Source organism: Podarcis gaigeae (genome assembly GCF_964106915.1).
Source record: "Podarcis gaigeae genome assembly, chromosome: 11".
NCBI lineage: Eukaryota > Metazoa > Chordata > Lepidosauria > Squamata > Lacertidae > Podarcis > Podarcis gaigeae.
In genome coordinates, this window is record NC_139687.1 from 61,446,268 (window position 1) to 61,461,104 (window position 14,837).

At 46.9% G+C, this 14,837-nt stretch overlaps 1 long non-coding RNA gene across 3 annotated transcripts in view; it reads left to right on the forward strand.

Annotated features, from left to right (window-relative positions):
• The first annotated feature begins 541 nt into the window (after nucleotides 1-541).
• Nucleotides 542-14,837, forward strand: part of LOC310827201 — an 88,633-nt gene continuing 74,337 nt past the window's right edge. For 2 of the 3 annotated variants that reach the window (XR_014556198.1, XR_014556199.1), the window contains exons 1-2: nucleotides 2,482-3,376; nucleotides 11,965-14,716. This is a non-coding gene — a long non-coding RNA (uncharacterized lncRNA). Of the gene's footprint in view, nucleotides 736-2,481; nucleotides 3,377-11,964; nucleotides 14,717-14,837 lie in introns of those variants that run through there. The other variant, XR_014556197.1, reaches the window with a different exon arrangement.

Here is a 14,837-nt window from a genome sequence, read left to right on the forward strand (position 1 = left end):
GTCCTGCCTGTGTTCCCTTTGATCTCAGGAGAACCAAATTTATTCTGTTTATAATTTGCTGGCTTGTTAAATGCTCCCATGGCAGTGGTGCGGAGGAGGAAGGCCCCGCTGGATGACTGGCCCTTTCCATAAAGGAGATCTGTATTTTCGTATTAAGGCTGGAACTAAATGATTTTAGGCGTGAACCCCAGAATAGAGCACCGGAGACTGTTTTGCAGGGAGCCCAGGGGGATGAACTAAATGACCTAAAAGGATTTCCCCCATCTTTTACCTTTGATGCTTCAAAGGGCTCCCTAAGGGTGGGGCCCCCTATCTGTCCTCTTCTATTTTCCATGCAGAAACCTAAGATCTGCCTGCTTGATAGCTTCCAAACACCGTGTGCTGTGCAGCGACTTTCTTCCTCTAATTCTGTCTTCCCCAAAACCAGTGACCTCTGGGAGATTTGGAGCTGATGGAAGCTGTAATGCAGTGGTGTTATGGACCGGCTGAATGCAGAGAAGTGGTGGGAGGCACAAGCCGGGGAACCCCCAGGGGAAGAAGGCTCTTGGAATCAGAATCAAAGAAAAGCCCTCAACTACTAGGACCCAAATTATCTCAGGGCCTTCCTGATTCCTGGTTCTTCAAGCACTGAGAATCTCTGGTCCTTCCCAGCACCCCCAGTTTCATCCAGTCTTCACTCGGGATGTACCCTTTAGCGTGACAAGCCAAGCCCTGTGGAACTCCCTGCTACTAGAGGTTTGTCAGGGACCAGCCCTCCCTTCCTTCAGAGATCTTTGGAAAGCTTTGTTTGGTTGTAGGTTTACAAACTCAGTTAGAGGTGTGAGCTTGCTTTTGTCGTGTAATGTTACTGATATTAGGTGTAATTTGAGACAAACATATGCCTATCAACAGAAAGAAAGCTTTCTCTTTTCTGATGTTACATATTTGTTAGAGTTCAAAACCCCTCTTCGCAACAACAGGTCATGGAGAACTGTAGAATAATAGCCAATGCTCCTGAAAAGAAGCATGCATGCAGTTTCTGGCAATATTCCCAAAAATTATTTTTATACTATACTGAAATGTTTAAATGTTTTTTAAAAAAATTTCCCCGCCACACTTCCCATTCTCCCCTGCCACCCCCTTTGAGAAACACTACTCTCAGGGATGTTGGACATGTCCCCACCAATTATTCTCCCTCTGTTAAATTGGGCTATAATGATGAACTGAAGAATCAGGGGAATCTCACCTGTTGTTGGGTCCTGCTTTGAAGAGCACCCTCCATGTGTGCGACGCACCCTTCCTCTCGATGCTGCCGCTCTGATAGCTGTTAGTTTAGGAGGCACGAGTTTTCAGGGCATGTCATCCAGGGCAGCAGAGAACCGGACATAGCAATGACATCAGGCAGCAGGCAGGCAGCTCAAGAAGAGGAGCAATGCAAACCTGGACAGAGCTGGCTCTGCGGATGCAAAGTTATAGATGCAGCAGGGCAAGGGGTCAGTCTTGACATAGGCCGTCAAGAATGCTGAGGGGAAGAGATGATAGGGCTCTCAGGCAACAGCTGGATACTGCAGGCCTGTTTCTGTCCATCGGGGCCAAGCAAAGTAGGAGAAAGACAAATGTTGGAAGCAGTATAACGGACAAGAGGGCCAGCTACACATCAAGGCTTGTTTATTAAATTTGTACACTGCCCTACACCCATAGGTCTCAGAGTGGATCACAACATAAAACCACAGTGTGAAAAGCACAAAATACAAGTTAAAAATAAAAACAAGAACAATAACAAACCAATAACAACCTCTCTTGTTTGCAGGCTAGCACACTCCACAAAGCAAGGATGCCCTCCAGATGTTGGGAAAGGATTGTAGTTTAATGGTAGAACATCTGCATTACACGCAGTCCCAGGTTCCATCTCCATCATTTGCAGGTAGAGAGCTTCCCTGCCTGAAACCCTGGAGAGCATCTGAACCCTGGAGACAATGGTGAACTGGGTGGCCCAACAGTCTGGTTGAGCATAAGGCAGCTTCCTATGTCCCAGTGTTGCAGTACTCCAACTCCCATTTCTGCACATATAGAATCCTAGCTGCTATTGTTACATACAGAAACAACTTTAACTAATTATAACTGAGCGCAGGTCACCACAACCAAAAACTGCAGTATCTAGCTCACCTTGCAATGATAAACCCTAAATTGAGACAAGACAGTTTAAGGAAAATTCACCAGAAACTATTCACTTTGGTTATTTTTAGTGGCTGCGTACATGCCATAACATCACAGCACATGACCCCACTCCCCCTCCCCCCAAGAATCATGGGAACTGTAGTTTAAACCTAAACACAGTGCTATAGGTCCCAGTGCAACACATGACTGGCTTATCCTAGAGATCACTATGCAAAAACTTGCGGTGCCAGAAGATGTTGAGCCTAATATTTACCCTGAAATCCCAACCACCTTTGCCCAGGACAATGTAAGACACCCTGGACTCAGTCATTCAAACAGTTTTCAAGTTTGTCTAGATCACAGAGCACCAATAGGTGGAACAGTGTGATAGATGGGTTGGAATTAGGTGGAAGGAAGGAAGATTCGGGTTTAAATTGCTATAAAGGCTGATCATTAGATCCAAACATATCACATAGCTTGATATTGTGCACAAGCTTTTACACACTTTCTGCTGTGCGAAAAGCATTATAACGCGGCTTGGGCACAAAACCCAGTCCTAGCTGTAAGACCTATTCTTCCTCCGATGTTGAGGTGTGGGATGAGTTGTAGACTATTAATATCTCTTCCTTTGCAGGGTACGTCTGCCCCTTTGAAAATCCTGTTTATCGTTTGTGAATCTGTTTCTGGAGTAAAGGACGTAAAGTAGAATATCGTTCATCTATGGCCGACTGCGATGTGATGCTAAGAGTCATTAGCAGACCTGGTTACGTTAAAAGACCTGGGTCTTGAGTCAAGCTATTTACTTATCCAGACCTCATGGCGAGTTCTTTTTGCTGAGTTGCTCTTCAGATGCCCTTATGTCCAAAGGGGCTCCAAGTGAGCTAACCAACCGGCGGGCCATTTCCCCTCTTGCAGGATGGCTTTTTTCTTAAAGAAGAAGAAGAAAGGTTCATCAAAAGTTTCTCCAGTTAATTTACAAGAGAGTGTCGCCCAGGACCCTGCTGCCCAAAGAACATACTAACTCTTGCCAGTGCTGGTGAAGCCTCCTCAAGCCCGTGCAGAGGCCTGGAGGAAGAACCAAGTCCAGCCAGTCGTTTACCCTGAGTTACTACAGCACCAGGCCAGTACAGTTCAGCAGCAGACCAGACGAAAAGCATTCTGGGCCAGTGTTCCCAGGTGAGTAGGCAGAACCAGATCCCTTTCAGGTTTCTCTTTTCAAGGCCTGCATCATACGAGGCTGGTGTCTCTCTTGGTTTCCTTTTATCTCTGGGCAGAAGCCCCACCCACCCCACCCCTGAATAAACATAGTTTAGAGGTCCTGGGCCCTAAGTAAGTCAGATTATCCTCTACCAGGGCCAGGACCTTCTCAGTGATGGCTGTGACCTGGTGGAATGCTCTGTCCCATGAGACCAGGGCCCTGCAGGATTTAACCTCATTCTGCAGGGCCTGTATGACCCTCGCTTTCAATTTGAACTGATCTTTTATTCCTCTTCCTTCCCTCCCTCTCCCCTTTTTATGAAGATTACCTGCTCTGGGATCCCACACCTAATTCTCCCCTGGTCTCCTCACTGGCCCAAGTAGGACTAATTTAGCCAGCTAGCCCTGGTGATCATCTAATGTTTATTGGATGGATTTCCCCCCTAAATTGATTTTTGAATTCTGAATTTATTGTTATTCATGTTTCATACTGTATTTTATGCTTTTTTGTTGTTGTTGCATAAATTAAGTGTTTTAATTTTGTTGTTAGCCGCCCTGAGCCCAGTTTTCTGAACCAGGAAGGGCGGTGTATTAATAAAAATTATTATTATTATTATTATTATTATTATTATTATTATTATTATTATTATTATTATAGCATGTCCATGGCTACAGCCTGCACCAAAAAAATCACACATCCACTGTTGCGTGGGGCCACAAAGCGTGGTTACAAAGCACAGATCCACATGGATCCTCAGGATTTTTGCATTGGGCTACTCCAAACTCACCGTCAAATCACATGTCTGTGGCCACAGCATGAACCACAAAAATCATATATCCACTGTTTCGTTCAGAACATTTTTTTTTCTTGTTTTCCTCCTCTAAAAACTAGGTGCATCTTATGGAGCGAAAGATGCAGTTTAAGTTTGGCATTTGTGTTCCCTTTTAATAAGAATAATAAGTGCTGGGGAGGCCAGAGATTAACACTGTGGCCTGAAATAACAAGATGGAGCCGGTAGTCTTCCCAGAGCTAGTACAGCGCCAGACCAGCACCCTTCAGCCGGTCAACAGAAGGCCAGACTCCAGGCAGCAGCAGCACTTGCCCCTGCTGAAAACGAAGAGCCCTGAGGATTCTGGGCCAGTGTTCCCAGGTGAGTAGGCAGAACCAGATCCCTTTCGGGTTCCCCGTGGCAAGGCCTGCGTCATACAAGGCTGGGGTCTCTCTTGGTTTCCTTGATCTCTGGGCACAATTCCCACCCACCACACACCTCCTTTTTAAAGAGACGTGTAACGTGGAGCAGGGACTTCTGGGTGGCTGGCCCTCTTCTGCATTGCTGAGGATTGGACTAGGTGGCCCCGCAGGTCCCTTCAGATGCTACAGTTCTATGATCCCTGTTCAGATACGGCATGCATCCACTCATCGCAACAGTCAAGAAGCCCTCTGACAAAGAACTTGCCCTGTTTTTTCGTGTATAAGATGAGATTTTTGTGGAGTATGGTGGTTAAAGGGTTAACCCCTAGTGGTGTCCTGTATCTGGGGGTGGAGCTTCCTTCCGGAAGCTGTGTCAGTTCTTTGTCTATAAGTTACTTTCAGTTTTTACACTGTGAGACACAGAGCGTGTGTTTTGTGCTCTGGCACAGAGAATGTCTCCAAGTTCTGATGGATTTATTGCTTGTAAATAAACGCTGTTAAAGAGAGAAGAACAGCTTGTGGACTCTTCCTTACTCTTTCTCATACGGAGGCAACGCTGCGATTCTGCATACTGCTTAAGGTAGCTCCTGACTAAAGCCTGCGCTGAGAAACACAACAGACGTTTTGTGCAGAGGGAGTGTACTGGACAAGCAGTTATTCACAGGTTATGGGAAGTAACATTTCTTTTGCCGGGTGTGAGAAGAGACCACAAGGAAAGGGGCCAGCTTTGAACTCCTGCCTGAGAAGGGGGCAGTCCTGAGTTCGCTGGTGAAGCAGGAGCTTGCAGCAGACTACATCTTCAGAGGACCAGCTGGCAGAAGCATGAGTAAAGCTTATAAGCCCCGGGGGAAGATGGCGCAGGCTCAAGAGGCTTTTAACTTGCCCTTTGGGAAGCTAACTGGCCCCAACTGGGATGAGTGGTCCGTCAGAATGAAGTACTGGCTTCTGGGAGAACAGATCTGGTCTTGCATGCATCCCCCACTACCTCAAGCTGCTGGGAAAGCTAGTGAGGCTGTGCTGGTCCCGGGGGGGTTACCGTGTGGCATGGTCTGAGTCAGGTCCTGGGTCGAGGGTCTAGAGGCTGTCTGTCAAGGGTGAAGCGGGGTCCAAGGCAAGAAGCTGGGCGTGGTCAGGAACTCCAGAAGAGCAGGTCAGAGTGCTGGCAGGAACAGGTTTCCAGCGATGTTGCTCCCACAACCTGGGACTGGGCTGACTGGCCTTTATCTCCTCTGGGGCCTAGTGCGGTCCCAGCCCACAGGTGACTCGCCTCTCCTGGCCTTAAGGCGAGCACTCCTCCTGAGAGAACTTAGTTCCCTCTGCCTCTCTGCCATGAGCCTCTGCAGCTCAGGAGAGGCTGGAGGGTTACTGGACCCAGAGGCAACCTCACTTTCCCCTGACAGGGCTGGGAGAGGAGCACCTGCAGGCAATGGGTCCTCAATCACCTCCGGAGCCAGAGTGGATTCATCTGGTGTCTGCTCCTGGGGATCCGGCACAGGTGCAGGCCCTTCAGATTCAAGCCCCTGCCCTGGCTCAGCCGGCCCTGGAGGTGGGGACTCCTGTGCAGGCTGGGATTCTTCAGGTTCAGCCTCTGAATCAGATTCCCAGGCCATCACAAAGACAGACGTGGCTGCAGCTCTGGAAAAGGAGCAGTGGGTGCTGGGCATACTAAAAGCAAGTGTGGATGCTTGGCTTTTGCCTCATGTAGAGGGCATTAAGGAGTCCCGGGTCGCTTGGCAGACACTGGTGAAGGCGTTTGTAGCCACAGTGGGAGCCAAAGACCGAGAGGGGACTGTGAGCCCAGTGGGGGCTGAAAGGAGCCCAGCGAGGGCTGAAGGCAACGTTCCTGGAAGCTGTTCCTATGCTTCAACACATCTGTGTGATGAACATGGAGAGAGGCAGAGAGCTGGGAAGAAAGCAGTGGCAAGCTGTTCCTCAGGAAGCTGGGCACCCAGGAATGGGGGTGCAGACAGCAGCTGTAAGAGCTCTGTTAAAGCCAAAGTCTCCAAGAGTTGTTTTCGCCGTGAGAGCTGTTCTGCAGAGGCTCAGGAAAGCAAGGTCAGCCAGCAGAGAAAGCAGATAAGCGACGGTTCTCAGACAGCGAAGCTTGAGAACACCGGCAGAGGCCCTAGTGGGGGCGGAAGTGTTTCCATGGCAACGTTGGAATGTCAACAATCAGCCACTCTCTCTTTTATCTTGGACAATGGAGCGACTCACACTCTAGTGCCATCTGGTGGGCTTCTTCGAAATTGCAAGTCTGTGAAAAGTGGACGATATGTGTCATTGGCTGATGGATCGAAGAGACAGTTAACTGAGACTGGCATGTTGTATTGTTCTTTTCTAGATCATGAAGTCCAAGCTTTTCTGGTTCCTGAGATCGCCAACCGTCTTTTAAGTGTGTCCGCTCTTGTAGCTGATGGCTTCAGTGTAAAGTTTGCAAATAACGTGTTCTTTTTTCAGGGATGGGAAGAAGCTATACAGTACTGAGTGCAAAGATAGGCTGTTCATGGTGGAGATGCCTATTGCTAATGTTGCTGTTGCTGAACCCCCTGAAGAGGCACAAGTGCAGTGCGCAAATGTGCCACCACACAATGGTTGTGTACATCTTTGGCACAGGAGATTTTCCCACACAGGGTGGTCCTACGTTAAAAAGGCCCCAGAAAATACTGAGGGGTGTAAGTTTAAGGAATGTGACAAGTTCTTAGATTGCAGAGCCTGTAAACAATCTAAGGTAACCACATGCACATATCCTAGATCCACTAGAACAGGGATCTGCAACCTTTAAGACAAAAAGAGCCACTTGGACCCATTTCCGGGGGGAAAACCCGGGAGCCGCAAAACCATTGTGACATTTAAAACAAATATATCTCCGGAGCCGCGATCTGACAGCGGGCGAGAAGGTGACGTCGGGACGGTGTGTGACTAACGCACACACCGCCCCCATGTGACGTCACAGCCAGTACTGCGCCGACCAGAGTGGGGAGTGTCGGGGCACACAATGCGCCTCCTCCCCTCGCTAGTATCTGCCCCGCCGCAGCAAAGTTGTAAAAGAGCCACATGCGGCTCCGGAGCCGCAGGTTGCAGATCCATGCACTAGAAAGACCAGCAGGCCCTTTGAGCTAGTCCATGAAGATTTGTGTGGCCCCATGCAGGTAGCGTCTTTGGGTGGATCCAAACACGTTCTGTTGCTGATCAATGATTTTTCGAAAAACTCGTGGATTTTTACAATCCGACACAAGAGTGAGGCTGCTGCGTTGATGAAAGATTGGATCACAGCAGTAGAGTTAAGATTTTCCACGAGATTGGTGTCCTTCCAAAGTGATAGAGGGGCAGAATCCACTGGGTCTGCGCTGCAGAATTTCTTCTGACAAAAGGAAATTAGTCACAGACTAACAGCACCGCACAGTCCTCAACAGAATGGTGTTGCTGAGCATAAGAACAGAACACTGCAAGAGGCTGCGGCTGCCATGCTGTTTGACGCAGGCCTGCCACAGCGCTTTTGGGCCGAGAGTTATAAATGTGCGGCCTTTGTACAGAACAGTGTTCAATGCAAGTGCAGGGGATATGCCCTATTTTCTGCTGCACGGTAAGAAGCCCAAGGTGGATTTCTTGCGTGTTTTTGGCTGTGAGGCATGGGTCCTCATTCCAAAGGACAATCGCAGAAAGGGTGAACCAAGAGAAGATAATCTTTGTAGGGTATGAACCTGGGTCCAAGGCTTGGCGTTTCGCATATCCAAGTGGCAATCAGTCTCAGCTGCTTATTAGCAGTAGTGCTGAGTTCAGTGAGCAAAGTGGGTGGAAACGCCTGCATGGGAACCCAGATGTTCTTTCAGAGCAGTTTGACTCAGATGAGGAAGAATTTGAGTTCAGTGCGCTTTCTGAGGTTTGCAGAGAGCTGGAGTTCTATGTGTGTTTGGTTCAAGAGATCTGCGGGCAGAACTGTTTGCCTGTCATTTACGAAGAAAATCAGCCTTGCCTCAAATTGGCAGAATCTGGGCAATTTAAGGCCAGGACCAAGCATCTAGACCAGTGTTTCCCAACCTTGTGCCTCCAGATGTTTTTGGCCTACAACTCCCATCATCCCTGACCACTGGTCTTGCTAGCTAGGGATGATGGGAGTTGTAGGCCAAAAACATCTGGAGGCACAAGGTTGGGAAACACTGATCTAGACATTCATTTCCAGAATGTGTGTCAGAGTGTTCAAGAGGTATTAGTTGCGCTGAAATACTGTCCCTCAGCCAAGAACCTCGCTAATGGTTTTACAAAACCATTGAACTTCCAGCATCATGGTGAGTTCTGTGAAGGTCTGTGTTTGGGGTAAGCTGTGTTGCTTGTTTCCCTCCAGATGCAGGGCAAAAGGGGGTGTGGAGTATGGTGGTTAAAGGGTTAACCCATAGTGGTGTCCTGTATCTGGGGTGGAGCTTCGTTCAGGAAGCTGTGTCAGTTCTTTGTCTGTGATTTACATTCAGTTTTTACGCTGAGAGACGCTGATACACAGCGTGTTTTGTGCTCCGGCACCGAGAACGTCTCAAAGTTCTGATGAATTTATTGCTTGTAAATAAACGCTGTTAAAGAGAAAAGAACAGCTTGTGGACTCTTGCTTACTCTTTCTCACATGGAGGCAGCACTGCGACTCTGTATACTGCTTAAGGTAGCTCCTGACTAAAGCCTGCGCTGAGAAACACAGCAGAAGTTTTGCGCAGAGGGAGCGTACTGGACACGCAGTTATTCACAGTTTTATACCCAAAAAATCATGTGTCAGATTGGGGTTCCTCTTATACATGGGTAGTGCTGAGGGGGGACAGGCAGTTAGTTGTAGCCTCCAGGAGGAGATTTCCAGCGGTGATTTCTTTGCTGTGGAAACGGCTGTTGTTGATTGGCTGCTGCTGTGGCAATCAGGCAGTGCAATTTGATTAATGGCTACCCCCCCCCTAAAAAAAAAAAAAGCTCAACAACAACCCTGGGCAATCCCCCCCCCCCTCAAAAAAAGCTTAACAAGTCTTGGCAATTTCCCCCTATTTTCTAAATATTGAGTACCCAAAAATAGTGGGCGTCTTATACACAGGGACATGTTATACACGGAAAAATACAGTACCTTTCCCTCTCATCCGCCTTATTTACTCCTCTCTCTTTCTCTCTCTCTCTCTCTCTCTCTCTCAGGAACTCTCAGATGAAAACCTCGGGCAATTGTTGATAGGTAGGAAGATGCTGGGAGGAAGAACATTCAGAGAAACTTTGGAGATGATGGATGAGAGGGAAATTTTAGACACCATCCTCCAACACCCCCATCCACTTCCCCAGGTGTGTGTGATGCAGGTTGGTTGATTGAACTCATGAGCTTTCCCCTGTTTGTTATGAGGAAATATACTTAAATTATGGGGTTGCTAAAATGCATATACAGTCCCTATAAAGATGTTACTGTCCAACGAGGCCTTACAAATAGGGGGGGGGAGAAGGCCAGCAAAATGTGAGCTGAACTATTTAAAATTTTAAGATATGATGCTGTTATCGTTCTACACTCAATATGCCAGCAAATTTGGAAAACTCAGCAGTGGCCAGAGGATTGGAGATCAGTCTACACCCCAATCCGAAAGAAGGACAGTGCCAAAGACTGCTCCAACTACCGCACAATTGCGCTCATTTCACACACAAGGTTATGCTTAAAAATCTACAAGGCAGGCGGACCGATAACTCCCAGAAGTGCAAGCTGGATTTCAAAGGGGCAGAGGAACCAGAGACCAAATTCCAAATACGTTCTGCATCATGGAGAAAGCTAGAGAGTTCCAGAAAAACATCTACTTCTGTTTCATTGACCAACCAAAAGCCTTTGACTGTGTCGACCACAGCAAACTATGGCAAGTTCTTAAAGAAATGGGAGTGCCTGATCACCTCATCTGTCTTCTGAGAAATCTCTATGTGGGACAAGAAGCTACAGTTAGAACTGGATATGGAAGTACTGATTGGTTCAAAATTGAGACTGTATATTGTCTCCCTGCTTATTTAACTTGTATGCAGAATTCATCATGCGAAAGGCTGGACTGGATGAATCCCAAGCCGGAATTGAGATTGCCGGAAGAAATATCAACAACCTCAGATATGCAGATGAAACTACCTTGATGGCAGAAAGTGAGGAGGAATAAAAGAACCTTTAATGAAGGTGAAAGAGGAGAGCGCAAAATATGGTCTGAAGCTCAACATCAAAAAAACTAAGATCATGGCCACTGGTCCCATCACCTCTTGGCAAACAGAAGGGCAAGAAATAGAGGCAGTGAGAGACATTACTTTCTTGGGTTCCATGATCACTGCAGATGGTGACAGCAGTCACAAAATTAAAGGACACCTGCTTCTTGGGAGAAAAGCAATGACAAACCTAGACAGCATCTGAAAAAGCACAGACATCACCTTGCCAACAAAGGTCCGTATAGTTAAAGCTATGGTTTTCCCAGTAGTGAAAACTTTTATTTAAAAGATGCTTGGAGATTTAAGCATCCTATAAAAAGGATTTCACCCACTTTTCAGAACCGAACCAATCTGCCAGTAGCATAGATACGCTATGGATTTTGAAAGAAATACTGTGGAGAATACAATCAAAAACAATTTCTAACCACAACCCCATGATGTTAACATTAAAAGAGGACAGATAGGGGGCCCCACCCTTAGGGAGCCCTTTGAAGCATCAAAGGTAAAAGATGGGGAAAATCCTGTTAGGTCATTTAGTTCATCCCCCTTGGCTCCCTGCAAAACAGTCTCCGGTGCTCTATTCTGGGGTTCACCTAGGCCTCGGTCCAGTATACCTGAAGGAGTGTCTCCACCCCCATCATTCTGCCCAGACGCTGAGGTCCAGTGCCGAGGGCCTTCTGGCGGTTCCCTCATTGCGAGAAGCAAAGCTACAGGGAACCAGGCAGAGGGCCTTCTCGGTAGTGGCGCCCGCCCTGTGGAATGCCCTTCCAGCAGATGTCAAAGCGATAAACAACTACCTGACATTCAGAAAACATCTTAAGGCAGCCCTGTTCAGGGAAGTTTTTAACGTGTGATATTTTACTGTATTTTTGGTTTCTATGGAAGCCGCCCAGAGTGGCTGGGGAGGCCCAGCCGGATAGGCGGGGTATAAATAATAAATTATTATTATTATTATTATTATTCACGCCTAAAATCATTTTGTTCCAGTCTTAATACAAAAATACAGATCTCCTTTATGGAAAGGGCCAGTCATCCAGCGGAGAAAGTAGCAGGTTTTTTCCTCCAAGCAAAGGTAGCTTAGTTGGGGGGGAGCAAGTGTCCCGAAGGTCAGGTCCAAAACATGAGACGGTCCAGGCAGCATTTCATGCCATAGCAGGTTCAAAGGAGAGGCAGTGTGATGCAGTGGCTAGTGTTGACTGAGACTTGGGAGACCAGAGTTCGAATCCCCACTTGGCCATGAAGTTCACTAGGTGATCAGGTAGGGGGTGGGTGTCAGTCAGTGCCTGTCAGTCTAACCTACCTCACAGTGTTGTTGTGGTGATTAAATGAGGAGGGAGAGAACCATCTATGCCACACTGGGCTCCTTGGAGGAAAACTTGCAATAAAATAAGTAGCCCTGGGACATTTTTGTTCATTACATTGATATCCCACCTTTGCTCTGAGGAGCCCAAGATAGTGCACGTCATTATCTTCTCCCATATTTTGTCATCACAACGACCCTGCGAGGCCAGTTAGGCTGAGAGGAAATAACTGGCTGCAGAGATTCTCATTATGAATGGGGCATCCCTGTTTTCATCAGAGAAATGTTGGAGGGTATGTGGCTGCAGCATCTGCTTTCTCATCTCCCTGTGTCTGTATCTGTGGCATCAGGATCAGCCGGCCGCAGCCACCAGCTTGCCCTTGGCTTCTCCATCACAGATGTCTTCTAAGACATTTTGTCACTATTATCTATGTGCAGCACAGCCGCAGAGGCCCAGCAACACTGCCACATCCACAGTTATGCTATGGAACTCACTGCCACAAGACGCACAGCTGGCCACTAGCTTGGATGGCTTTAAAATAAGACTGGACAAATTCATGGAGGGTGGCTCTGCTCTGATGGCTCTGCTCTGCCTCCATAGTTGGAATATATATAAAAAAACAAAAAGCATTGTCCAATAGCACCTTAGAGACCAGCTAGTTTTTTCTTGGTATGAGTTTTCGTGTGCATGCACACTTCTTCAGATACGCATGCACATGAAAGCTCATACCAAGAACAAACCTAGTTGGTCTCTAAGGTGCTACTGGACAATTTTTTAATAATAATAATAAATTTTATTTATATCCCGCCCTCCCCAGCCGAAGCCGGGCTCAGGGTGGCTAACAACAATAAAACAGTACAACACTCTAAAATAATTCATTATAAAATTAAGTCAAATCAAACCGATGGCAACCATTGGGCCAGAGCTCCGCGAAGATTGCGAAATATTTTTTCTATTTCTACTACGTCAGACCAACACGGCTACCTACCTGAATCTAGATCCGTAGTTGGAGGCAGCAATGCTTCTGAATACGACTTGCAGGAAACCACAGGAGGGTTCCAATTTAACAACTGGTTGAATATTTTTTGGATTATTTTTTAAAATGGCATTTGTTAGATTTGCAAATGTTAAATGCTTTTTTTAAAAAAAAATGTCCTTTTTTATCTTTAATTTTACTCTTGTGTATAAATATTATATTGAGTTGCATTGTCAAGTCAACCTTTTGGGACTGTTAAAAGAGGAAATTCCCTTTAATATAGTCCCGATTCTTGTAGAGGAAAGGAACACCATGTAGAGTGCGTTTTGAGGCTCTTACCAGTCAGCAGTAACAAATAGAGACAAAAACAATATTAAAGCAAGGCGGCAATTAAGCCTGATCGTTTATTGCAAATAAAAGATCTGTTGCATCGGGGTCCCTGCTCAGCGGAGGAGCAACCCGAACAAAAGAAAACTCAGACATTTATACCTTTCATTTTCCATACAGAAGAATGAGCAAGTGGAAAAAAACAGAGGACATCAGACTAGGTGCTGCATGGGGGATTTACAGGTAAATCAGAAGGGCAAATAGTTGTTAATGGTAGCATTTGTGGATACTTGATTTCTATGGTGTAGACAGTGTATACAAAAGGATTTAGGCAGATTCCTGTTTTCCCATGTTTATTGATGGCTATGTATTGTTTGTTTTTCTGATTTTGCAGGACGACTTTGAGTGATGCCTGGAGCAGATCGATAAGAGAGGAAATGAAGACAGGATTTTGGGTGTTTCCCGGTACTTTGCATATATAAGTGTGATTGTCTAGCCTTGTTTTGAATAAAGTCATTCAACTTTTGAATTGGTGTGTGTGTGTACTGTAGACTTTGTAGATGGCACTGTGTAGCCACGGACAACAATGACATTTCTTATTAGTATAAAGGTTTTTGCAGATTCATTGGTACAAATAAAGAAATACACAATTTTTTGTCAGCATTGAAAAGTAAAGATACAGAAGGTAACAGATACAAAATACAGATACGCGAGATTTCAGTAATAATAAGTGCATCGATATAACGATGCAACAAATGTAATGTCAGCAGACAAACCTTAAGGGAATTTTTTGAGGGAATTTATAACTCACTTTATAATGGTTTATTATTCTTATAACAGGACTGTAGAATAATCTACCAACTAAACCCGGAGTCGGCAAATTTTCCGTCGATGGACCAGATCGCTCGCGTGAGCGCGCACACATACGCACACGCCCGCCACTCTTTCCCCACTGGCTTTTGGAGTCGCGGGGGGGCGGGGAGGCTTCTGCGGCTTCCTATTGGCTGCAGGAGCTTCCTGCAGCCAATAGGAAGCCGTGGCTGCGATCCGAAAGTCAGTCCCCATGCGGAGGAACTGGTGCAGTGTACCGGTTTAGCTCCACGTGGGGACTGACCAAGCAGGCGGCAATGGCTTCCTATTCTGCAGTGAATAGGAAGCCGTTGCTGCCCGCTTGGTCAGTCCCCGTGCCGAGCTAAACCGCACCTCCAACCAATTTTCAAACAGGCACGTGCCTACATACGCCGCCCTGACGCCAAGGAAAGAGCAATTGGGATGGCCTTCTTCACTGAGGTGAGAGTCGGAAACGGAGAACGCCTGCAGGCGCTCCTGCTTTGAAACAACTGCACCCAGGCAGGCAAGGATGTAAGAGGGTGTAAGAAGGTCTCCTGCGCCACCATTGATGGCTGGCAGGCCTGCCCTCTGCCTGAGGCAGCAGTTTCTACAGGCCTTAGATAAGAGCTGAGGGCAGTGTGCATTAACTAACTCCTTGCGCTTTGCTCCCCCTTTCTTCCCACCCAGGGGGGGCCTGCCC